Genomic DNA, 27,502 nt, shown 5'->3' with positions numbered 1-27,502 from the left:
TTTGCCACCTGATGTGAAGAACTGACTCATTTGAAAAGACCCTGATACTGGGAAAGATTGAAGGCGGGAGAAGAAGGGGACGACAGAGGATGAGATGATTGGATGACATCACCGACTCAATGGACATGAGTTTGAGTAAACTCTGGGAGTTGGTAATGGACAGGGAGGCCTGGTGTACTGCAGTCCATGGGGCAGTGAACTATCAGACAGGACTGAGCAACTGAACTGAACTGAAGTGAATTGAAAACCTACACCCACACAGACCTGCCTGTGAATGTTCACAGCAGCATTATTCATAATAGTCCCAAACTGGAAACAGCAGTGGCTAGATACAGTGTGGTCTATCTATACAATGAAGTACAACTCCACAATAAAAAGGAACGAAGTTCAACACAGATGAACTTCAGAAACATGCCAAATAAATGAAACCAGATCAAGACCACACCTTTATAGGAAATGTCCAAAAAAGGCAAATTTACAAAAGAAAAAGTAAATTAGTCATTATCTAGAGATGGAGATAGGAATGCAAATTAAGATTAAATGGAAATAAGGGATATTTGGGGAGAGATGGAGAGTGTTTTACAGCTGACATTGCATTTGATGATGGTTGCACTATTCAGTAAAGTCACTTTAAAAAATCATTAAAATGTATAACTTGAAATGGCTGAATTTTATGACAAACAAAAATACCTCAGTAAAAAACTTTATGAAAAGTCTTTAATTTTATACAATAAATATGTTTCTAAACATAGTGTTTAGTTTCTAAAAGTCTGTATATATTGAGTTATATTTGATAAGTATAAATAAAAGTAGTATTGAGAAAGAAATCATATAATAGGTACAGACAAAATTTTAGAAATTATTTTCTAAAAAGCACCCTTAGGCAATTCCCTGCTTTCCCCTGGTTAGTAGTCTACCCTTCCACTACCAGGGGCCTAGGTTCAATCCTTGGTGTGGGAACTAAGATCCCACAAGCTGGATGGTGCAGCCAAGGGGGAAAATTGACTACGTTAAAATAAAAATTACAATTTGGGAAAATGTAATTTCCCAAAGTTGGCTTAAAAACAAGTAGGTGAATACATCAATCCATCAAAAAATAGTTTATCAATGTCTTATTTATTAAAAGTATTACAGGACCAGTCAGGGTAAAGATAAGGACTTTAAAACATTAAAATATATATGTATGATTCCTAAACTATGGAAGATAATGTTTCAGGGAATACTTTATAAGTGAAAATAACATTTTTATAGCTTTTATCTCTGATATAAAAAAAAGACTAATGCTAGTTTCATGACAGTTGATGCAAAAATTCTAAACAATATAACAGCAAAACTATTTTAGTAGTTAGTAATGGAGTACCGAAAAAAACTGGATCTTATCATTTTAAGCTAGAAATTGCCTTAAAAATAGTTGCAGCATTCTAAAATGGAAACCAGAATTTGTAAGTGGGCAACCTTCCCTTTTTGGAGGGGCAAGTTCCCTTAAAATATACTCAGAGTTCTCAGAACCCTGGGGAAATCTAGAACCAGTAAAGAAAACCAATTACACTCACCTCAAGGTGTTAATTGCAGAATTAAGCCACCACACATCTGTTGCTTGTCAACCTGCCCCAGTCCTGAAAACTATCTGTCCTTGCCTAAGCACAACATCAGAGGAAATTAGGAGCCAGAGTTAAAGCAGGAAGGCTGTGCAATCCTGATCTTTTCTACACCTCATGCAGGAGGAACGACTGTGACAAAGATGTATTTGGTGTTCTGGACTGTATGTCACATGGGCTATTGTTTAAAGTTGAATAAGCCATCCTTTGAAAGCTATTGTCAAGTCATGGGAGTCAAGTCAGAACATAACTCTGAAAGCAGGGGTTCAATTTCACCTTCTGAGAGTGGATGTCCCCACTGCTTTTTACCTGAAAATAGAATGTAAGGTGTGCCTTGGACAGGATAAAGAAAGAGCTTCCTTTTTGCTCTGCCTGACTCTAAGCACAGAATATGTCTCTGTGCAGCTGGTGGTAGCACTGACCTTCACGAGAAGGACTGCGATGGGTTTGGGCTTCTGGGTTCTTAGAGGGACCACTCCTGGCAGATGTTAGCAGCCATCACTTGTGGAGGATAGCTGTGCTCAGCAGAGCAGCTGTCATGGGGTTCTATCTGAGGCAAGAATAGAGTGGCAAGACAAAAGAGTAGAGAACAAATCTCACAAACAGTTGAGGGAAAGAAACACTTGGAGATGGAGGCAATTTATAGCAGGAAAACGAGCAGGGACTTGTGCCATGGTAATTTAAATAAAAACAGAAAGTGTGATTCCCTTTTACAGTCACCAGTAGAGAGGCCAGAAACAATGAATTATCCAACATAATAATGTAGAGTTTATCCTCTATGGTCAAGAATAATTTCTCATAACAGGAAACATTAATAAAACACAAAAAGTCAGTTAAGAAAATCTGTAAGTTCATTGCATTCATTAAAAAGGTATTCAAGAAAATCTAATACTCTTTACTTTAAAAAAAAGGAAAAAAACAAGATATGGGATACTGGTCTAACATGATGAAAACTTTGTTATGCAGTCACTCAATCATATCCAGCTCTTTGCTATCCCACGGACTGCAGTATGCCAGGCTTCCGTGTCCTTCACCATCTCCCGAAGCTTGCTCAAACTCATGTCCATTGAGTCAGTGATGTCATCCAACCATCTCATCCTATGTCGTCCCCTTCTAATCCTGCCTTCAATCTTTCCCAGCATCAGGGTCTTTTCTAATGAGTCAGCTCTTCACATCAGGTGGCCAAAGCATTGGAGCTTCAGCTTCAGCATCAGTCCTTCCAGTGAATATTCAGGACTGGTCTCCTTTAGGATTGACTGGTTTGATCTCCTCGAAAGCCAAGGGACTCTCAAGAGTCTTCTCCAAACCACAGTTCAAAAGCATCGAGTCTTCGACACTCGCTTTCTTTATAGTCCAACTCTCACATCCAGACATGACTACTGGAAAAACCATAGCTTTTCACTAGACAGACCTTTGTTGGTAAAGTAATGTCTCTGTTTTTCAATATGCTATCTAGGTTTGTCATAGCTTTTCTTCTAAGGAGCAAGTGTCTTTTAATTTCATGGCTGCAGTCATCATTTGCAGTGATTTTGGAGTGCAGAAAAATAAAGTCTGTCACTGTTTCCATTGTTTCCCCATCTATTTGCCATGAAGTGATCAGACTGGATGCCATGATAAAGACTAGCTCTCAAAAATCAAGAATCAACATCCTGCTTAACAACAAATTCTAGGGATACTCCTATGACCAAAAGAACCAAGACAAAAATGTTATTATCATCAAATAATAGAGTTCAGGAACTTCTAGAAAAAGCACTAGAGTGTGTAACAGTAATAACTATCATCGGAAAGAAAACGAAAGCTCTCATAATTTTCCAGTCATGTTACTATTAAACTAGAAAACCCAAAGAAACAATGAATAGCCATTAGCAATATTAAGAATGATACCAGTAGTTAATTATAAAATATGATGGAAAAAATCTCCACAGTAGCAACAAAAAAACATCATTCCCACGAATATGTTCTACATGAAATGTGTAAGACCTATAAAAACCAAAGTACTAAATTTTACTGCAAGACACTCCTGGGCATACACACTGAGGAAACCAGAATTGAAAGAAACACATGTACTCCAATGTTCATTGCAGCACTGTTTATAATAGCCAGGACATGGAAGCAACCTAGATGTCCATCTGCAGACGATAAGAAAGCTTTGGTACATATACACAATGGAGTATGATTCAGCCATCAAAAAGAATACATTTGAATCAGTTCTAATGAGGTGGATGAAATTGGAGCCTATCATACAGAGTGAAGTAAGCCAGAAAGAAAAACACCAATACAATATACTAACGCATATATATGGAATTTAGAAAGATGGTAACCTTAACCCTGTATACGAGACAGCAAAGGAGACACAGGTGTATAGAACAGTCTTTGGGACTCTGTGGGAGAAGGTGAGGGTGGGATGATTTGGGAGAATGGCATTGAAACATGTATATTATCATATGTGAAATGAATCACCAGTCCAGGTTCAACACATGATACAGGATGCTCGGGGCTGGTGCACAGGGATGACCCGGAGGGAGGATATGGGGAGGAGGGAGGTGGGAGGGGGGTTCAAGAAGGGGAACACATGTACACCCGGGGCAGATTCATGTCAATGTATGGCAAAACCAACCAATATAATATTCTAAAGTAATTAGCCTCCAATAAAAGTAAATAAATAAAAAGAAAAAAAAAGGATGCTTAAATTTAAAAAACAACAACAACAATCACAATGATATGGGTAGAAAGATTTAGTACCATAAAAGGTGCACTTTTCTCAAATTAAATTATAGGTTTAGTGGCAGTCAATTAAAATTCCAAAAAGAGAGTGACAAAATTACCCTAAATTTCCAACTAAGAACAGGCGATAATATCTTAAGAAATTTTGCAAAATGCAACTAACAAGAGAGGTTTCCATGTTAGATGTTAAAACACTTTAAAAAGCTATGATAAATAGTATAGTGGTAGTAGGCCCAATAACTAATGAACAGATCTTTAGAAAAGATTGCCTTGAGAAGATAGTAATATATACAAAAACTAAGTATGATGAATAAAGGATCATAAGTCAGTATGGAAATAGAATAATGCAACTTATGGTGTAGAAAATATTAGTTATGTCTGCTTAGACTATTATCCAAAGTCTTTCCTATGGCCTAAGAGGATCCTTCTACTTTCCTACATGATTTGGGTCTCTCTCTACCATCAAACTTTTCCCTGGTGGCCCATATGGTAAAGAATTCACCTGCAATGCAGGAGACCTGGGTTTGATCCCTGGGTTGGGAAGATCCCCTGGAGAAGGGAATGGCTACCTGCTCCAGTATTCTTGCCTGGTGAATTCCATGGACAGAGGAGCCTGGCAGGCTACAGTTCTTGGGGTCACAAACAATCAGACATGATTGAGCAAGTAACACACACGTCATCAACCTCATTTAATAACCTCTTGGCTCCTGTTCCAATCTCCTAAGCCATCTTCCTGTCTCTCAAACACACTAAGCTTACTCCTGCCTCCAGGTCTTGACACCCACTGTTCTCTCTGCCCTTACAGTCAAATGTCATCTTCTTAGAGATGGCCTGATAACAACTGCTTCTTAAATTAAAAAAAAAAAAACAGCAATAATCACAGTGATATGGATGGAAAGACTGCTCAGACAGCATCCTCACCTCCACATCAGGCATCTGCTATTAATGGCACTGTCACTCTCCAAAATTACTTTGTTAACATGTTCATTGCTTTTTCTGACTAGAATACAGGCTCCCTAAGAATAGGATACTTAGTCCCTCATTTCTATTGAAGGAAGATGAAGAAAGAACTCTTACCATTTACTAAAGTTTTAAAAATGAACACACATGTATACATATGAATTATGTACACATGTATGTCTGCATTCGTATGTGTTATGTACATATGTGTGCATACATCTTGTGTATACACATATGTGCACATATATTTATATACACCTACGTGTGTGTACAAAATGAAGGTAAGGACCATTATTGATAAGAACTGTTCAACACAGATTTGTGTTCTGCACAATAATTTGTATTAAATGTATATATAAACAAATATTTACCATAACGAATTATGTTAAACAAGATAGTTACAGATTTACTAGTAACAGTGAGAAATCTCTTATGTTATTCATTATCATCACATAACACCGTCATTTAATTATAATCTTATCCTCCTCACTTATTTTTATCCACACTGTAAACATCTTATTTACCACTGAAAATAGGACATGGTTAAGTAAATGAGACTTCCAAACTTAACCTTCAGTTCCAGTTGAATTCATGCCCTTTTACTTATCATGATTCCCAGTTTTATTGCAAATTCAAGAGTCCCAGTGGAAAGCAAGCATGTGATTCCCCTAAATGAAAGAAGACTGGACTTGCCCATCTGAATAGAATTTGGGTGTTCCTTGTCTGAGCTTTCTCCTGTTTCTCCTCCCACCACATCCCCATCCCCAAACCCTGGCTCTACATCACCTCCTATCTGCATGGGCAACCCATTTACCGCCATTTACTGTAACGTTTGAGTCTTTGATATCGTCCCTATTGCCCCTTGGGCTTCCCTGGTGGCTCAGACGGTAAAGCGTCTGCCTGTAATGCAGGAGACCCAGGTTCGATCCCTGGGTTAGGAAGATCCCCTGGAGAAGGAAATGGCAACCCATTCCAGTATTCTTGTCTGGAAAATCCCATGGACAGAGGAGTCTGGCAGGCTACAGTCCATGGGGTCACAAAGAGTCGGACACGACTAAGCGAGTTCACTTTTCACTACCCCCAGTGCCCTGGTGAAGTAGGAAAAAAAGCTGATGTAAGAGAGAGGTGGGAGGGGGGTTCAGGATGGCGGGACACATGTATACCCATGACTGATTCATGTCAATGTATGGCAAAACCATCACCATATTGTAAAGCAATTAGCCTACAATTTAAATAAATATATAAAATTTTAAAAAAATTGTAAATCAACTATACTTTGATAAAAAGAATTTTAATTTAAAAAAAAGAATGAGAGAGTGAGAGAAACTATTTTTTTGCTTTTATTGATATAAGAAGATGAAAAGGAAACAATCTATTTTAAAAAGTCAAAATTTACAAGTTGGATCATCCTAAGATCTGATAGCTGGACAGCAGAATCTCTTCCAAATGCACACACTCTACTATATTTAAAATAGATAACCGACAAAGATCTACTGTATAGCACAGAGAGCTCTACTCAATAATCTCTAAAAATCTAAATTGGAAAAGAATTTGAAAAAAGAACATAGATACATGTATATGTGTGTAACTGAATCCCTTTCTAGTACACCCACCTGAAACTGAGACATTGTTGATCAACTATAATTCAAAATAAATTTTTTAAAATATCATCGACAAAAAAACAGATGGGTTCTCTCTTTACTGTTATGTGTTTCACATCCTATAACAACCAACCATAGTTCATGTGGAATATTTGCTTCTTGCATGGTGTGGGGTGTGGGGTGTACATGAACGTGTATGTGTGGTTTACTTCTGTCAGGCCAGCTATTGTAGAAAAAAATCAAGGAGTTCTAAAAAAATTTATTTCAGTATTTTTGCATTCCTTTACACAGTTTAATCATCTACTTCTTGAAGAAGAAAGGAGAGAGTGGAACAGACTTGGCCTGAATTGTTTCAATAATAGAGTTAAATGTCTTTATTAAGCCTTTTCTTTCTGAGAAATGGTTCACAGTAAAGTGTAACACCAGTTGCTGACCTCTGGAACAATCCAGTGTTGGCCTCAAGACTTGTTTGACCAGGCCAAATCAGGTCAGGGCAGACATATGTTTGGTTTTATTAACATATCTGTCCAAAAGAGTGAAATTCCACAACTGTATGACCCCTTAAAGGCGTTGAGAACTGCTTCCCACCCTTCAGAGTCTTGATAACACAGGAACTGACTGTTCTTTTCATTTTTAACCATCCCATATTCTTTATCTGCTGCCTGTATGAGTTAGGACCCAAAGATTGAACTATTATATAATTTGGTTACAGATAAACTTGCTTCCTGAACATTCAGAAGGAGTATTATATAATGACACTTTTCCTTCCTTCCAATCTAAAAATACATATTTTGGGGATCCATTCTGCAACTGGAATTCAGCTACACAAGGACTTGATTTGCCTCCAGTTTAAAACAAGAGCAAAAAAAAAAAAGAGAGAGAGAGAGAGACCTATTCCACAGCCCTGGAATTGCTTCTTAAAGCAAACAGCTTAGGTTGAAGAGTTCCCCAGATGGTGGAGTAGGAAGACCCTGGGCTCACCTGCTCTCAAGGGCATCTCAAAATGACAACTATTTACAGAGAAACCACTGATGTGAAAGACCAGAACCTGCCAGAAAAAACCTTCTACAATTATAGATATAAAGGAGAACTGCAAGGAGGAACTGTAGGAGAGGTGACAGTTGCCATATAGTTGAGACCCACAGCAGTGGGTGGGCAAACCACAAATGGGAGAAGAGCTATAACTGCAGAGATTGTCCCCTAGGAGTGAGGAATCAGAGCCACACACTGTGCTCCCAAGACCAAGGGTCCAGCGCAAGGAAGATGAACCTACAGAATGTCTAGGTTTAAAGGCCAGCAGGGATTATTTTGGGGGAAGCCAGAGAGCTGAGGAAAATAGAGACTCCACTCTTAAAGGTCACACGCAAAATCTCACGTGCGCTGGGACCCAAGGCAGAAGCAATAATTTGAAAGGAGCCTGAATCAGACCTACCTGATGATTTTGCAGTGTTCCAGAGAGACAGGATGGAGAAGGCAATGGCACCCCACTCCAGTACTCTTGCCTGGAAAATCCCATGGACGGAGAAGCCTGGTAGGCTGCAGTCCATGGGGTCGCTAAGAGTCGGACACGAGTGAGTGACTTCACTTTCACTGTTCACTTTCATGCATTGGAGAAGGCAATGGCAACCCACTACAGTGTTCTTGCCTGGAGAATCCCAGGGACGGGGGAGCCTGGTGGGCTACCATCTATGGGGTCACACAGAGTTGGACATGACTGAAGCGACTTAGCAGCAGCAGCAGAATAAACTAGTGGTTTCCAGTGGGGCTAGGGAAGAAGGGAGTGGGTAACACAGGGATAGAGGATTAAGAGATACAAAGCACTATGTATAAAATAAATTGTCTACAAGAATATATTGTATAGCACAGGGAATATAGGTATTATTCTATAATAATGTCAAATGGAGTATAATCTATGAATATTTTGAAACACTATGTTGCATATCTGGAACTACTATAATATTGTAAACCAGCTCTATCTCAATTTTTAAAACTTAAGAAGAAAAATTAAATTAAAAAGTATGTTAAATAAATATTATGACACCTATGAGTGAAAAAAAAGAAGGAAGGAAGGAAAGAAAGAAGGATAAAGAAAGCAATAGAAGAAGGGAGGGAGGGGAGAAGAGAGAGAAAGAAAGAAGGAAAAGCTTAAAGAGCAAAATAATCAATTTTTTATCTTTCTGCTCCCTAAACAGCATAACCACAAGACAATATATAAAGTGAAACCATGAAATAAAAACATTCTCCATAAAAATAAGGAAAAAACCCTTTATATCAAATAATTCTAGATCATACGACATAAAGAAAATAGATACTTGACATTTAAGTTTAATATAGATCACAGGCAAAAAACAAAACACAGTTTGCATATTTCTCAATCCAGACAATCTCTATTTATTCTATTGATGCCATTATTTTATCCTTTGTACTGCAATAAGGATGGAGTTTCTTGCCCCTATCTCGAAAGAAATTTTGCTGCACCTTTACTGTTCTAAGTTTCATGCTCTGATAAGTATGGCCATATGTGTTTCTCCTTCAGGAACAGAAAGCTTTAGGGCTCAGATGTCTCCAGAGGAAGTCAGGTAACTTCGGCAAGATGAAGAAATATCCCTTTTTCATTGGGGTACTGAAAGTTAAGGCATTACCACTGTCAGAAACCATAAAACAAAGCAGGAGCTATTCCCAGGAACAATGATTTAAAGGAAGGATGGGAAAGAGTCATTAAAGTAAGAGTCTTTCCAAACCATACCCAGACTTTCCAAATCATACCTAGATACATATCTCCGCTTTCAGAAGCCAATCCCAAACACTTACCCTCTTTCTCTTTCTTATTTTATGTTTTTGTTTTTTGTTTTAATTTTTGGTCACACTGCATGGCATATGGGATCTTAGTTCCCAACCAGGGAATTTCCCCTTGAAGTGGAAGCTCAGAGTCTCAATCACGGTACCACCAGGAATCCCTGACATGTTTCTTTTTTGCTTCATTCTTCCCTAGCTGACAGCCTCCACTCTCATCAGTCATCTCCTCTTATCTCCTGGCCTACTCTAGCCTTTGGTTTCTATGTCAATATGACTTCCCATTCTAGAATTTAGTGCCTATCCTGTGCTAAGGATACATCAGTAAAGGAAAAGAAATCTCAGTCCTCAAGGAGCTTAAATTCTATTGGGAGGAAAAAGACCAACAACAAAAATTAGTTAAAAATTAAAATATAGAGAACTAGTTGACCATACAACAATGCTGCTCATCAAATTTTTGACCTGCAAAAATGTCCGTTTCCTGAGTCAAACTTTATATTAAATGGTGATAATATTATTTTTTAAATTAAGCAGGGAAGAATAGGTAGTAGGGTGGACAGGGAGGTAAGCACACAGATGGTGACTTAAAACAGGGCAATCAGTCTCCAAGTGGTAAGATTATATGAGATGGTTTTTCTACTCTTTCATTATTCTTCTAAGGAGCATGCATTCCTTCATAATGAGTTTAAAAAAAAAAAAACTTCATGACATCAAAATTGCTGAAAAACTGAAATGAGTCATTGTTATTTTAGCCACTAAGTTGTGTTCGACTCTTTTGTGACTCCATGCACTGTAGCCTGCCAGGCTTCTCTGTCCACGGGATTTTCCAGGAAAGAATACTGGAGTGGGTTGCCATTTCCTTTTGTAGGGAATCTTCCTAATCCAGGGATCAAAGCTGCATCTCCTCCTGCATTGACAGGCAGATGCTTTACCACTGAGCCACCAGGGAAGCCCAAAATGCATCACACAGCCATCAATTTTACAGTATTTACATCAAGGAAGAATATAAAACAGATCATATTAACACAATCTTATTCACTCCCTATGAAATTGGAATGTCACACCCTATGAAATTGAAATTCATGCCCTAAAATATATAGTGTAGTATAAAACATCTAACATATACGTTCTAAGCTATGACTTTTAAAAATAAGAAACTATTTTAATCAGTATTGTAGAAATACAATTTTGTTACACTTTCTAATATACATGATCAAAGAATAAAACAATGCAAAATATTAAAGTATTTCCCTCAATTTTACATTCTTGAAACCGTTATACTTGTTTAATTTCAAGTGGATATCCATTTTCTGTTATTTACCAGACTTTATAACTTTCAGTCAACTGGCACCATAGTTTTAAATGTAGCATTTAACTGTTATTGGAGAATGAACTAGCAACCCTCTCCAGTATTCTTGCCTGAGAAATCCCATGGACAGAGGAGCCTGGTGGGCTATGGTCCGTGGGGTCATAAAGAGTCATACTTGACTTAGTGACTAAACAACTACCAACTGTTATAGGAAGATGAAGTAAAATGTAGGAAGTAAACAAAACTTTACAGAAGGATAAGAAAGTAGATTCAATGTGTATCTAAAAACAGTGAGTGCAGCTCAGGAAAGACTTACTGATTTAGCAGGACATCAAGAATAAAAGATGTTCCAAAGGCATCCAACTGGAAGCTTGCCTGGTCAACGTGAGTCAACTGCAATATCAAAAAGATAAGAGGAATTTATTATGCAGCCATGGAGATCTGATGATAAGCATATCTCATGATCATCTGAAAGCATTATAATATAAATTAGAAAACCAATTCAACACAGAAGTTATTGTTGCAAAGTAAAACTTTACCTTCTTTGAAGCCATTCACTAAAGTACCACTTAACCAAGGAAGGGAATTATCTTCCCTCTCTGCTTTATCTCAAGTGACTAAATATTTAATTTCCAAGAAGACTGAACTACATTTCATTCTGGTTTAAAAGATTGACTCCTTTAAAATTAAGCTTTGCATATTAAAAAAGAAATAGAGAAAATAAGTTAATGCCAGACTAGCTTAGTATGATGAATGTGATCTATTATAAGGAAGATATCTAAACTTCTAAAAAACCCTTTTCATCCTATCTCAAATACATACTTTAATATGTATTTTCAGTTCAGTTCCAATTTACCAAATGGGATTTCATCAAGGTTTCTGCAATTTCTAAGAGAAAAACTGAACCCTCGCCCATCTACTGCAAACATCACCTATTAAAATTTTACTGGGAAAACCCATCACTATTTCCTATGCCATTTTAGGGACTCCCAGAGAAAATCACAAGGGTTTCTAAAAAACATACAGTGTTACCAATAATATTAACATATTGAATAATCACATGCATTAACTGAAAAGAGTAAGCAAAACTATTCCAACTCCTCATATAACAGAACGATACCTAAGCAGTAGAACTATAAATTATTTGATTTTTTTTTTTTGGTTTATATTTGTCTATAGAATCCAAAATTTCTACAGTAAGCATATATAATTCCTTCAGTAAAAGAAGCAAACACTATTTTAGAGATGTAAACCATCTAAGCAACTGCATTTATGTAGCATGTGAGGGAGATGGTGGTGCTGCTCCCCGAGAACCAGAGCATCTCAGTAAGGGTCATCCTAGGATTCCGTGGGACACGAAGGGCACCTCAACCATACCTGGGATTTCCACTCTCATCAAACTACGGTATCAGAAGAAAGGAGAGAGCTTAATAAACATAAAGCTTTCTGGAATCAAAGGATAACCCTTCCGTTTTAAAGTCTTTGAAACAAATGGGAGTGGGAGAATGCTGACACATTCTGATCCTCATGAAATCCCAAGGGGGAAGAACTCTGGGTACTTCTTAGCGTCATTAAACATTCAACCCCCTAACTACTCACTGTTCCCAATTAACACCCTGGTTACTACCAAATTCTGACTTCTCTTCTATGATAGTTCTTGGAGCCACACCTTACTCTTCATTTCCATGTATGCCACAGCTCATATCCTCTCTGATCTTTCTAAAACTGACACTACCATGTGAAAATAGATAGCTAGTAGGAGGCTGCTACATAACACAGGGAGCTCAGCTCAGTGACTGTGATGATCTAGTGAGGTGGGATGCGGGGTGAGGTGGGCAGGAGGATCAGTAGGGAGGGGATATATGTATGAGTGCTCAGTTGCTCAGTTGTGTCCGACTCTTTGCGACCCCATGGACTGCAGCCCACCAGGCTCCTCTGTCCATGGGGTTTTCCAGGCAAGAATACTGGAGTGAGTTGCCATTTCCTACTCCAGGGGATCTTCTCAACCCAGGGATTAAACCCATGTTTCTTGCATGCCCTGCACTGGCAGGCAGATTCTTTACCACTAGAGTCACCTCGGAAGCCTGAATATATATATATATACACACACATATGGCTGATTGACATTGTTGTATTGCAGAAACTAACTCAACACTGCAAAATAATTATTCTCCAATTAAAAAAAAACAAACTGACTTCTTACCAAAATAAAATCCTAACTATAAGTCCTATATTTTCTACTGCACCAAATACAAACTTTCTCTCTCTGCATATCAAGAGCCTCCACAATCATCATCCCCACCTCAGACATAAAGCAAACAAGTCCCAAGGGACCCAGTCGTATCACATTCACACTCAGTTCTCCCTTCTACTCTTTAATTCCACAAGTTTTGTGGATTCCAACCTTTTATGTAGCCTTCATCACTTGTACTGTTAAAAACCAGACCCTGAGGTGGTGATCTTTACCAAGGCCATTTCCCAGAAATGGCTCTACCCACCTTTCAAGACTTCCCTGGTGGGGCTTCCCTGGTGGGGCTTCTCTGGTGGTTCAGTTGGTAAAGAATCTGACTGCAGTGCAGGAGACCCAGGTTCAATCCCTGGGTCAGGAAGATCCCTGGAGGAGGAAATGACAACCCACTCAAGTATTCTTGCCTGGAGAATTCCATGGATGGAGGAGCTTGGCAGACTACAGTCCATGGGGTTGCAAAGAGTTGGACATGACTGAGTGACTAACACTTCAACACTTACAATTTGTATTAATTCTGTCTAATTCTTATATTTTCTTTTTCCTGCAGCTTCAGTTTACAGCTGGTACTTTTATTTTATTGACCTCACTCAAGTCCCAAGGAGACACCCGTAACTTGAATTCAATAAAGAAATCTATTGACAGCATGGTTAACTGCTATTTAGTGAAAAATGTTTGTATTATTGACAGTAAAAGGAACAGGATTATATTAATAGTATTTTAGTGTAAGACAGGCTTCCTTAGACTTTACGCAAATCAGTTCATTCAACAAATATCTTCTGAGACTCTACCAAGTGCTGGAATGCTTTTGATTTGGGGGACAAAGTGGTGAAGAAGGCTGCCCAGGTTTCCCCTCTAGCGGGGCTTATCCTCTAGTGGGGGGAGACAGAAAGTGACAATTAAATAAAATGACACAAAATGAAAAATAAATTTAGAATATAAACACACTGTTCTCAGATTTAATAAAACAGGGTAAACAGGAACCAGGATATATGGGGTTCCACATGGTATAGAGGCCTCTCTGAGGAGATAACATCTGGGTGATGACCTGAATGATTAAAAGGGATCTACAATAGATAGAATAACAGCCCCGAAAGATGCCCACACTGTAATCTCTGGAACCTGTGAACACATTACCTCACATGGCAAAAGGGCTTGGAAGATGTGGTTAAGGAACTTGAGATGGGGAGTATATTGGATTATCCAGGTGGACCCACTATAGTCACCACAGTCTTATAAAGGTCAGAGTCAGAGAAGGAAATGTGATGGGGATTCTCTAGGCAAGAATACTGGAGTGGGTTGCCATGCCCTCCTCCAGGGGATCTTCCCATCCGAGGGATCAAACCCAGGTCTCCCACACTGCAGGCAGATTCTTTACCATCTGAACCACCAGAGAAGCCCAAGAATACTGGAGCGGGTAGGCTATCTCTTCTCCAGGGAAACTTCCTGACCGTGGAATTGAACTGGGGTCTCCTGCACTGCAGGCAGATTCTTTACCAGCTGAGCTACCAGGGAAGCCCTGTCATAGTGGAAGTAGAGATAAAACTGAGGTGAGGAAAAGACCACATACCAAGGAATGTTGGCAGCTCCTAGAAACTAGAAAAAGGAAAAAGCTAGAGCCAGATCTCCCCTGGAGCCACCAGAAGGAGCATAGCCCTGAGAACACTTTCATTTTAGCCTTTTAAGACCCAATTCATGCTTCGGATCTCCAGAATGGCAAGAAAATTAATTCAGTTGTTTTAGCATTAAGTTTTCAGTACAACATGTTACAGCAGCCATGGAAAACTAATGTAGCATCACTAGCAATGTACCTGAACATTTAGAAAAATAATTCCAATAACAAGTTGATTGCATCAGTATTCAATGTCATTTTCCTCCATGGCTTGGTTAAAAATCAAGGCACTTGCAACAGTGACACTCACAAACAAGGCACTGACACTCATGAAGGTACAAGGATCAAACTCCAAACACAGAGTGACTTCCCTGAAGGTATAGTAGCTAAGAATCCATGCTCTCACTGCAAGGGGTGCAAGTTCAGTCCCTGGTTAGGGAACTAAGATCCCACATGCCAAGCTGCATGGCCAAAACAAAAACAAAAAACAAAACTCCAAATATAGGACTTCCCAGCCAAACCAAACTTGCAGTGGTGATCAATGAAATACATATTAGCCTTTTTTTTCTTGCATTCTGGATAATCTCCTACCACTCGGGTACTTGCCATCCCCATATGTCTGACTTAACCAGTAGGCCAAAGAGAAGAAACGTATTTACTTCTTCAGGTTAGCTTGGAGAAATACTGAATTAAGTAGAATTACACTGAATTCAGGCACTGTTAACAATCCAGCTTATTACTCAACACTTTTGAAATGAGCCAGGATGGCTCACAGAAAGTTAATCTCAAACCTCACCTTCTTAGCTCAAAGGAAAAGAAATTATTTAAGAAGAGAGAACTAATCCACTCAAGATTTTTCTCTTTATTTTGGTGGGGGAGTGCCTAACATATATTGCTCCCCTAATTCTAATATTTATTAACTTTAACTAGAAGATTCAAAGGTAGCAATGACTTTTAGAGACATTTGAAAATTATTATTTTGCAGAAATGCACTTTTTCAAATTACTATGTAAGAATGACTTGTGATTTTAAAATCTTAAATGCTTCGTTACTGTAGAATAATATTGAGAGAACCCCTGGAGCTCATTTAAGGTACATCCTTATTTTACAAATAAAGAAACTGAGGCATGTGGGCAATGTCATTTCCAAATCATATTGGTAGTAGGGCAGCATTTCACTTCCTGGCAGGTCTTTCCCACCACGCTTCATCTCTTTGCTTTCATTCTGCAGTTTGGAGGTGCTTTCAGGTTTTCCTGCATTCTAAAGAGCACTTTTAGAGCACACGAGAAGACAATCAAACCATCACAAACAATCTTTGGAACTCTTGACTCCATCAGAAAAGTCAAAAACATTACCACGTCTGACACAAACCACAACCTTAGAAATTAAGAATTATAGCTTGCAACACACATAGAAACCAATTTTTAAGGGAAAAAAATTATAAAGGTAATGGTGAAATGTTTGTGTTTTAAGCAGTGAGGCTGACTTTGATCGTAGCTTTGAAAAAAGACTGAGGGAGAAAAATATAAAATAACTAACCAGATGGCAATAAAACTTAATAAATCAAGATAATTACATAAGGATAATTTAAATTTCAAATTTCAAAAATGAATCATAGGATTTTAGGACCAAAAAACCTGATACAATCCCCAGATTGAGGTCTATTTATTATTCACGGGCAAGAGCTAACATTTAAATGTGAAGTTAATATAACCTCCATGCTCCTCATGCATTTTGCTTCTTGGCAGCCTGTCTTTTTCTCTTCAGTTCTCCCAGAGCCAATGAACTAGGGCCAACCTACAGAATCCAAAGAGCAGCTATAAATTAACTTTTTGAGCTTGTGTTATTTACAACCTTTTCTTTAAAGCAAAGATGCACTAAAACTTTCACAGTAGAATCAGAACTTTCACACAAGGAGAAAGACAGGTTAATTAAGGCAACCTAAATAATGAATCTATGAATATTAATAGAGTGACAGTATTACCAGTCCAACGGTATTGTGCAACAGGATGCTTCTGTAAATAATTAACAAAATTAAAAAGAAGTCTTCAGTGCATGTAACAGAGTCTTCAGCTATTCTGCATCCTAAATTCTTGTTGACATTTTACTGCTTCTACTTTGTTTTTTTAAAAATACAAGTGCAATTTTTTGCATCCAATACTTTGAGTTCAATAAAAAACAAAAATACCACTAATTAGTTTTATCTATTTTTCCTGTTTTTCTACATCAGACAAGGCAACTGAAGAATCACCATAACCTCTCTGTAATTACTCCACTGCCTTATGCGAACTTCTGACAAAACAGCTCAAAGAGACTGATATAGCTTATTAACATTCAGTTCAGTTCAGTCACTCAGTCGTGTCCGACTCTCTGCGACCCCATGAATCACAGCACACCAGGCCTCCCTGTCCATCACCAACTCCCGGAGTTCACTCAAACTCATGTCCATCGAGTCGGTGATGCCATCCAGCCATCTCATTCTCTGTCGTCCCCTTCTCCTCCCGCCCCCAACCTTTCCCAGCATCAGAGTCTTTTCCAGTGAGTCAGCTCGTCACATGAGGTGGCCAGATCCCTCATTCTAGAGTTTCCTATAACCATATCAATAATATAGCTTTCCCCTGTCTACTTAGTTAAGATATGGAACTTATTGCAGCTGAATTGTATAACAACAGAATTTTTTAAGGGAACATTATACTCAGTAGATCTACTTAATACATATATTAATAGAATATATGTGAGAGCATTAGTGCTTTCTATCCATAATTCTATATCTATGACTCTATGTTAAATACCTCCCTCTTTTCATCTGGTCAACTCAATCATACCCATAGTTGTCATAATCTACACTATATTTGACACTTACTTTACATACTATCTTTAACCAGAGTGCTCTTAAAATCCAACCTTCTACATTTAACACTGTAAGAACCAAATAGTGTTCAACAACAGAACATGTTAAAACAAAATGAAAGAAAACAAAAAAACATAGCCTTTAAAGCCAAGCAGACTGATTTTGAATTCTAGGTCTTCCATTTATTAATGGAACAAACTAGGGCAAATTGTTTAACGTCTCTGAACTGAAAGTCTCTGCCTCTAAAAGACCAAAAATAATAATAAACACTTCTATATATTTATTGTGAAAACTGAAGGATCGGTTACAATCTATTCAACATTTGTGGAGCACTGACCATACCTCAGAAAATACACAGGGCCTTGGGAAAATAAAGAAAAGTCATACATGACACCCAGGAAACTCACAGTCAAAAAAAGAAATCATTAACCAAAGTATTACAAAATATTTCAAAGTACAATAATCAGTTCACTTCAGTTGCTCAGTTGTGTCCAACTCAGCAGCCCCATGGACTGCTTCCTTTTTCATCACCAACCTCTAGAGCTTGCTCAAATTCATGTCCATCAAGTTGTTGATGCCATCCAACCATCTCACCCTCTGTTGTCCCCTTCTTCTCCTTCCTTCAATCTTTCCCAGCATCAGGGTTTTTTCCAGTGAGCCAGTTCTTTGCATCAGGTGGCCAAAGCATTGGAGTTTCAGCTTCAGCATTAGTCCTTCAGGACTGATTTCCCTTAGGATTGACTAGTTAGATCTCCTTGCAGTCCAAGGGATGCTCAAGAGTTTTCTCCAACACCAAAGTTCAAAATCATTAATTCTTCAGCGCTCAGCTTTCTTTATAGTCCAACTTTCACATCCATACATGACTACTGGAAAAACCATAGTTTTGACTAGATGGATCTTTGTTGGCAAAGCAATGTCTCTAATTTTTAACATGCTGTCTAGGTTGGTCATAGCTTTTCTTCCAAGGAGCAAGCGTCTTTTAATTTCATGGCTGCAATCAGCATCTGCAGTGATTTTGGAGCCCAAGAAAATAGTCTGTCACTGTTTCCATTGTTTCCCAATCTATTGTCCATGAAGTGATGGGACCGGATGCCATGATCTTCATTTTCTGAATGTGGAGTTCTAAGCCAGCTTTTAACTCTCCTCTTTGACTTTCATCAAGAGGCTCTTTAGTTCTTCACTTTCTGTCATAAGGATGGTGTCATCTGTGTATCTGATGTTATTGATATTTCTGCCGGCAAACTTGACTCCAGCTTATGCTTCATCCAGCCTGGCATTTTGCATGATAGACTCTGCAAATAAGTTAAGTAAGCCAACAGAAGAGAAGACTCTACACATGGACATCACCAGATGGTCAATACCAAAACCACTGATTATATTCTTTGTGGCCAAAGATAGAGAAGCTCTATACAGTCAGCAAAAACAAGACCGGGAGCAGACTGTGGCTCAGATAATGAACTCCTTATTGCCAAATTCAGACTTAAATTGAAGAAAGTAGGGAAAACCACTAGATCATTCAGGTATGACTTAAATCAAATCCCTTACAATTATATAGTAGAAGTGACAAATAGATTCATTCAAGGGATTAGATCTGATAGAGTGCCTGAAGAACTATGGACGGGGGTTCATGACATTGTACAGGAGACCATGATCAAGACCATCCCTAAGAAAAAAAAAAACAATGAAAAGGGGAAAACAGTTGTCTGAGGAGGCCTTACAAATAGCTGTGAAAAGAAGAGAAGTGACAGGCAAAGAAGATAAGGAAAGATATATCCATTTGAATGCAGAATTCCAAAGAATAGGAAGGAGAGACAAGAAAACCTTCCTCAGTGATCAATGCAAAGAAATAGAGGAAAACAATAGGATGGGAAAGACTAGAGATCTCTTCAAGTCCAATAACGGATATATGTAAAAGATACATATATACCTCAGACCATAGGATTACAGAGAGTTAAGGAGGTACTCCTCAGACCAAGAATGCAGGGGAAAGCACTCCTAATAAAGGACCTACAAAGACACGAAAATAACTCAGCACATTCAAGGATTGAAGGAAATGCTATATTCCTGAGACAGAGAGTCGGAGGCATCTATTGTAGGAGAACAGGCTAGAACCCCAACGGCAAAGAATTTCCAAACCAGTGGTTGTCAATCTTGATTGCATATTGAACCAGTGAAGTTACTCAGTTCTGTCCAAATCTTTGTGATTCCCATGGACTGTAGCCTACCAGGTTCCTCCATCCATGGAATTTTCCGGGCAAGTGGGTTGTCATTTCCTTCTCTGGGGGATCTTCCTGACCCAGGGATCAAACCTAGATCTCCCGCATTGCAAGCAGACACCTTACCGTCTGAGCCACCAGGGAAGCCAGCATATTAGGCTGGATGGCATCACCGACTCGGTGGACATGAGTTTGAGTGAACTCCGGGAGTTGGTGATGGACAGGGAGGCCTGGCGGGCTGTGCTTCATGGGGTCGCAAAGAGTCGGACACGACTGAGCAACTGAACTGAACTGAACTGAACTAATGCGGGCCTAAGATTGCATATTAGGCTTACTCAGAAAGCTTTTTATTTATTTTTATTATGTATTTATTTACTTTTTTTTGGAGTTTAATTGCCTTACAGTGTTGTGCTAGTTTCTGCTGTACAATGAAGTGAGTCAGCCACATGTATGCATATATCCCCTTTCTCCTGATCTCTCAACCTCCCTCCCATTCCCTCCACCCCACCCCTCTAGGTCATCAAAGGGCAACAAGCTGAGCTCTCTGTGTTACACAGCAGCTTTCCACTAGCTATCTATTTTGAGCAAAGCATTGTATATACGTCAATGCTACTCTCCCAATTTGTCTCACCCTCCTCTTTCCCTCTGCATCTACAAGCCTGTCTGCATCTCTATTCCTTCCCCGTAAATAGGTTCATCCATACCATTTTTCTAGATTCCATATATATCCATTAATATATGATATTTGTTTTTCTCTTTCTGACTTACTTCACTCTGTATGACAGACTCTAGGTCTATCCATGTCACTACAAATTACCCAATTTTGTTCCTTTTTATGGATGAGTAATATTCTACTATACATATGGAGCACATCTTCTCAGAAATATTTTTTTTTAAATACCAATGCCTGGGACCCAAACTCAGAGATTCTAATTCTCTTAGTCTAGAATGGATCCTGGGCATCAGTATTTTTTAAAGAGCTACACTGTGATTCTGAGGGTGGCCAAGGGTTCAGAACCACTAGCATAAAACAATGTAAGAAATGTACTCTTTATCCTGGAAACAATAATAAATGGATGTAAAAGCCTTTGAGATGATAGACGTTCAATAAATAGCTCCTTTCCCATCTCTTCACAGTTTATGACAAAATAGGTTTAGTTTTGAAATAATGATCTACTTACCAAATTCTCACATAGTTCTTGTAAGAAAAATGTGTGTTCTTTTGACAATTTACTGCTTGGATTTGTTGTTGAATTCAGCCAAAATAATAAATGCTTTAAAAGTTTTTTTTTAAAAAGGAAGGGGACAGTAAGAAAAGGCAAAAAAAAAAAAAAGAAGAAAAGGAGATTCCATCTGGTGGCCTTCCAGATAAACTGAAAGCCAAGAAGTTTACAGAAACATCTCTACAAGCACCTTAGCATACTCTTTTGCACATAGCAGGCTCAAAAAACTTAAAAAAAAAAAAAAAAGAAGAAGAAGGAAAAGGAGCACTAGAATGGAATTTCCACAAAAATTTTTAAAGAGCTCTCCATGCAGGTCTAACACATAATCAATTACCATGGAATTCCTCTCTAGTTGAACTTGCTCTATAATGCAAATACCAATTCTCTCTATTATTTGCTGTGAAAAACTTTACAACTGATGCAAACATGTCCCATTGTTGTGGACATGCACCTGTTTAGGGATGTGTTATCCAAGAAGAAAGATTATGTTACGCAGATCTTAGCACCCAGGAACTCAAGTTGAAGCCACACATACCATCAAAAAAATAAAAAAATGGCTTTTCTTAGATGAGTTCATTTTATAAAATTTTATATTGAAGTATAGCTGATAAAAAATGCTGTGTTAGTTTCAGGTCTACAGCAGAGTGATTCAGTTATACACATCTTGGGAGGCATGCTCTGAATTTGCCTTACTGAGTTTCCAGTTCAGATGTCACTGAAAACCCTCGATTCTGTGATTCCTGGTGGCCAAGGACCCTTCTCTCCAGTGGCTGCTGCTCCAACAAGCTGGGGTGGGAGGGTGCTATGCAGACACTGGCATCAGCTCTGATTTTCTCATCTCCATTCAGGAAGTTAGGCAGCCTCATTACCTATTTATGGTCTGCTATATTCTGATAAATCAGTCTCTCCATCATCTTGGCCATTAACTGCCCATTACTAGGACTTCATTTTGGTCCTGAACAAGAAAACGCTTACTCACACAAGCCTGAAAGTAGAATCAGATCTTTATGATCTTTAGCAGCCTGAAAACAATACAATATGTAGTCATACTGAGCTGTAATTAAATATGAGTGCAAGGAACCCCAATGTTTGAATGCAATAAAATCAGCAGACAACATCCCACAGATGAACCAGTCCTGGGAAACTGATACTTTCCCTCAATGCAAGAAAGGCTTAGGAGAAAGATTACAGGTCTTCCTGGCCCCACTGCTGACCTGACATTTCATTTATGGAGCTACTAAAACTTTCTCATTTTGTTTCTCTCCAAATGGTAACTAAAAATAGTATGAATTAGGGATGCTGCAAGAAAAATACTTTAATTTTTGTTTATGGTGAAAAAATATATAAAAACTTGTTGCAAAGCATAGTGTAACTGCTGAGAGCTAAATAAGAGACAGGTAAAAAGAGCAGAGGAGGGGACAGGCAGTTAAGCTATTACATTGTCAAATGAATGACTAGTCAGTTCAGCTGTAAATCGGATAATTTTAAAAGCAGGGCTGGAAATAAAGGTTGCCTCTGCCAGCTGGGTCACAGTTTTTCCTGGAGGCAACATCAGAAAGAGGTCAAGTCCAAAGAATAAAATTAAGAATGGTGAGTTCTTCACATCAAGATTCACTTCAACCAGTTCTTATGTGAATGGATTTTTGTTTGCTTGCTTGCTTAATTTCATCTTCCTTTTATGGATATCAGAGGCATGTGAGAATTAAGGCTCAGTACATGAAAGGGCCAGCTCCCACAGTTAGAAGAAATAAATCACTGACCAAAAATGTCATGATGAATACTGGTATATAAGAATTCCATAGCATTTTCTTTAAGAAAAAATTTACATATGGTAAGAAACTTTTTTCTCTCCTAGAACTAAAGACTAACACTACATAATTATATAGAGACTTTCTGCTCACACACACACACACACACACACACATAATATATATATATATACTAAACTTTAAAAGGACTTGAGAAACCTATATGCAGGTCAGGAAGCAACAGTTAGAACTGGACATGGAACAACAGACTGGTTTCAAATAGGAAAAGGAGCACGGCAAGGCTGAATATTGTCTCCCTGCTTATTTAACTTATATGCAGAGTACATCATGAGAAACACTGGGCTGGAAGAAGCACAAGCTGGAATCAAGATTGCTGGGGGAAATATCAATAACCTCAGATATGCAGATGACACCACCCTTATGGCAGAAAGTGAAGAGGAACTAAAAAGCCTCTTGATGAAAGTGAAAGAGGAGAGTTCAACATTCAGAAAACTAAGATCATGGCAAGTGGTCCCATCACTTCACGGGAAATAGATGGGGAAACAGTGGAAACAGTGTCAGCCTTTATTTTCTGGGGCTCCAAAATCACTGTAGATGGTGATTGCAACCATGAAATTAGAAGACGCTTACTCCTTGGAAGGAAGGTTATGACCAACCTAGACAGCATATTAAAAAGCAGAGACATTACTTTGCCAACAAATGTCTGTCTAGTCAAGGCTATGGTTTTTCCAGTTGTCATGTATGGATGTGAGAGTTGGACTGTGAAGAAAGCTGAGTGCCGAAGAACTGATGCTTTTGAACTGCGGTGTTGGAGAAGACTTGAGAGTCCCTTGGACTGCAAGGATATCCAACCAGTCCATTCTAAAGGAGATCAGTCCTGGGTGTTCATTGAAAGGACTGATGCTAAAAATAAAACTCCAATACTTTGGCCTCCTCATGCAAAGAGTTGACTCATTAGAAAAGTCTCTGATGCTGGGAGGGATTGGGGGCAGGAGGAGAAGGGGACGACGGAGGATGAGATGGCTGGATGGCATCACCGACTTGATGGACATGAGTTTGAGTGAACTGTGGGAGTTGGTGATGGACAGGGAGGCCTGGCATGCTGCGATTCATGGGATTGCAAAGAGTCGGACATGACTGAGCGACTGAACTGAACTGAAAAGGACCAGATTCTTTCTTTACTATTTCAACTATACAAGTTTTCCAAAAACATACGCTTATGCTTAGTTGCTCAGTCGTGTCCGACTCTTTGAGATCCCATAGACTGCAGCCCACCAGGCCCCTCTGTCCGTGGGGATTCTCCAGACAAGAATCCTGGGATGGCTTGCCATGCTGTCTTCCAGAGGATCTTCCCAATCCAGGGATCAAACCCAGGTCTCCCACATTGCAGTCAGATTCTTCACTGTCTAAGCTACCAGGTAAGCCCTTCCAAAAACTCAGCTGAGAAAAATCTAAATAAAATATTTCAAGAACAAAGATTAGCATAAAAGAAAAAGGAGAAAAGGGAAGTCTCTAAAATCAAAGATCCTCAAAAGATGATTGCTTTTTATCTGTAACTTGATAGATAATGTTTTCTTTATTGGGACATAAAATGAATACAAACCTCTGCAAAACGACCTATTTATTTTTTGGGATTCCCAATTAGTTAGAGTGAAGATTGGTTGGAAAAACATACTAGTTACCTCAATTATCATAGTTTCAAAGTGAAGGAAGGAATGGATATGTGTGTGTGCATTTGCGTGCGTGTGTGTGTGTATGTGAGAGAGAGAGAGATTGAGAACAAGTATGCAGATTACCAGTCATCACTGAGGATCACTGAGGGAACCATGTCTCAAAATCACGTCTTCTTTCAATGCGTACATAGGTTACAACATAGCAAGAATCTGCTATGGAGATTCAGTATGACATGAATGTGTCCGGCAAATTCTTAAACTGATGGTCTTCCACATACTACCAGTTGGTGTCTCCAAGCTGATTTGAAGAGTAACTCCTTGCCCTTAAATTACAGGGGAATTGAAAAAAAATTATTCATGGTGCATGTTTATTAGAAAATACAAATGAGAAAAATTTTGTTACATGTATCTGGTCTATAGTCTCTTTTGGATATAATCTTCAAAAGCATCTGAATTTAAACAAATATACAACACTGTAAAGCAATTTTCCTCCAATTTAAAAAGAAAGAAATTAAGGAGTGAAAAATTTAAAACACGTTATTAGGAACTATCTAAAAGGTAGCAAAACAATGAAATTACTCTATTGGACAACAATAATAAAAGAAACTCTAGAAATTACTTTTTCTTACACTTCCATTATTTATTGGCACTAGTGGCTACTGGCCCCTATGATAAGTAGATCAAATATGTTACTTAATTCTTAGCACTAAACACTTTCCCTGGAAAAGTGAAATGCCTTTTAAAAATACACGGACTGTAAACGTTAATTAAGGTTGTATTTGTGTATTTCTCAGTGTTCTTTTTAGATAGATTATAGTTCAAGTGAACACGAATAAAGCCCAAGCTCTAAGGTTTACTGTTTGACAAAATATCTGAAAATAAAAAGGAACAGTAAGTTTTCTTTAAATATTTATGTGATGCATTCATACTATGCAAGAAAGTTAGGAACATACAGAGTTCATAGTAAATATTCAAAAAGTATTATCGTTGTGCTTACTATTCTATTTAGATGCATAAAATCCATAAAACATTTTAAGTTCAAAGTTAAATATGAATGTTTTGTGTTTCTTAATATCTCTCTGCTATTTAAAATTGTTGTTAATGAACCAGAGATTGCGGCAGCACTAGTTAAATAAGCTTATTAAAAAAAAGTGGAATTCAGGCCCACTGGAACTACTGAATCAGAATCTGCATTTTTACAATATCCCCAGTGTACTTGTTACCCATTCAAAATTAAAAGATACATAATAGAATCGATGAAAACTAGATTAAATATTGTTGACACTTCATGTACACAGACCACCATTTAAATGGGCTCTTTGTATATATTAAAAGTGATCTGAAGAAAATATTTATGTCAGTGAAATCAAGATAATTTTTCATTGAGTAAAACTTACACATCTATTAGGGATGACATTCTGTATTTTTAAAATACACTCAGGTGTGAATGTACAAAGAATATTAGATCAGTGCTATTTATAAAAATAAATGTTTAAAACATTGACTGTAAATAATCTCTTATAGTAGGATTTCTATCTCTAATAAGAGATACTGTTATTGAGACAGAAAATCTCACCAAACCAAGTCAATGTTATCCGTTGTACATCCAATAATGCTTGCACATGCATGTACATGGGTATATGTGTACACACCATAGCTTGTAGCCAGTGGTAACCTAGAAAATAATTACTACTTGAAACAAGTATACTCTGTAAGTGCTGGTGAGTACAACTCTGAAAAAATCTGATAGAATAGCTGCTGCCCTAAAAAAAGATCCTCACTGGAGGGTGTCTGGACCTAGGACAAACTAACAGTATCTAGTGATATAAAGTCAGAATCAAATGTAGACTATCCCGTAGGCCTAAAATGTCTTAATTACAACAAAATAACACAACAAAATTTCTGAGATTTCTATTGTTTTGAATTTGTGTCTGCATATAAAAAGAAAACAAAATCCTGGTCTGATCACTCCAATTTTTTTTTTTTTCTTTTTGGCCACATCGCACAGGTTGTGGGATCTCAGTTCCCCCACCAGGGATCAAATCCATGCCCCTCTGCATTGGAAGCATGAAGTCTTAACCACTGAACAGCCAGGGAAGTCCCTGACCACTCTGTGCCTCACTGGTATGAACTCAACTCTAGATAGGAATGATATCATGCCAGAGGTTGATGGAACTTGACCTCCTCTGTGTTAGAAAGGGAAACGATAGAGAATTTTCTGGCAGTCTAATGGTTAGGACACCATGCTTTCACTGCTGGGGTCCTGGGTTCAATTCCTGGTTGGAGAACTAAAATCCTACAACCGAATGGTTGGCAAAAAAAAAAGCCAGAAAGGACACACAGATAGGATCACAAGGAGTCAAGACCTTGTGAAGGCAGGTCAATGGAGCTTGGAAGGCAACAGCCTGTTTCAGTTCAGTTCAGTTCAGTTCAGTCGCTTAGTCGTGTCCGACTCTTTGCGACCCCATGAATCACAGCACGCCAGGCCTCCCTGTCCATCACCAACTCCCGGAGTTCACTCAAACTCATGTCCATCGAGGCGGTGATGCCATCCAACCATCTCATTCTCTGTCGTCCCCATCTCCTCCTACCCCCAATCCCTCCTAGCATCAGACTCTTTTCCAGTGAGTCAACTCGTCGCATGAGGTGGCCAAAGTATTGGAGTTTCAGCTTTAGCATAAGTCCTTCCAATGAACACCCAGGATTGATCTCCTTTAGAATGGACTGGTTGGATCTCCTTGCAGTCCAAGGGACTCTCAAGAGTCTTCTCCAGCACCACACTTCAAAAGCATCAATTCTTTGGCGATCAGCTTTCTTCACAGTCCAACTCTCACATCCATACATGATCACGGGAAAAACCATAGCCTTGACTAGATTGACCTTGTTTACAGCTATCTAAACATATCTTCCTCTGCTTCAACTCTCACT

The 27,502-nt window shown here is 38.5% G+C and overlaps 1 protein-coding gene and 1 non-coding gene across 6 annotated transcripts in view; one reads left to right on the top strand and one right to left on the bottom strand.

Moving 5' to 3' along the window:
* ADAM22 (ADAM metallopeptidase domain 22) overlaps nucleotides 1–27,502 on the bottom strand; it is a 245,465-nt gene that overhangs the window by 191,438 nt on the left and 26,525 nt on the right. For all 5 annotated transcript variants that reach the window (XM_088834611.1, XM_088834614.1, XM_088834612.1 and 2 more), the window contains exon 2: nucleotides 11,302–11,378. The gene's annotated coding sequence lies outside the window, so the exon portion shown is untranslated. The remainder of the gene's footprint in view (nucleotides 1–11,301; nucleotides 11,379–27,502) is intronic.
* Nucleotides 6,152–6,224, top strand: TRNAY-GUA (transfer RNA tyrosine (anticodon GUA)). Its single transcript has one exon. It is a non-coding gene; the product is annotated as a tRNA-Tyr (tRNA).

This window comes from Moschus berezovskii, chromosome 3, assembly GCF_049115385.1.
Source record: "Moschus berezovskii isolate FMDL1 chromosome 3, NW_MosBer_1.0, whole genome shotgun sequence".
Taxonomy (NCBI): Eukaryota; Metazoa; Chordata; class Mammalia; order Artiodactyla; family Moschidae; genus Moschus; species Moschus berezovskii.
This window is presented reverse-complemented; position numbering and strand designations above follow the sequence as displayed.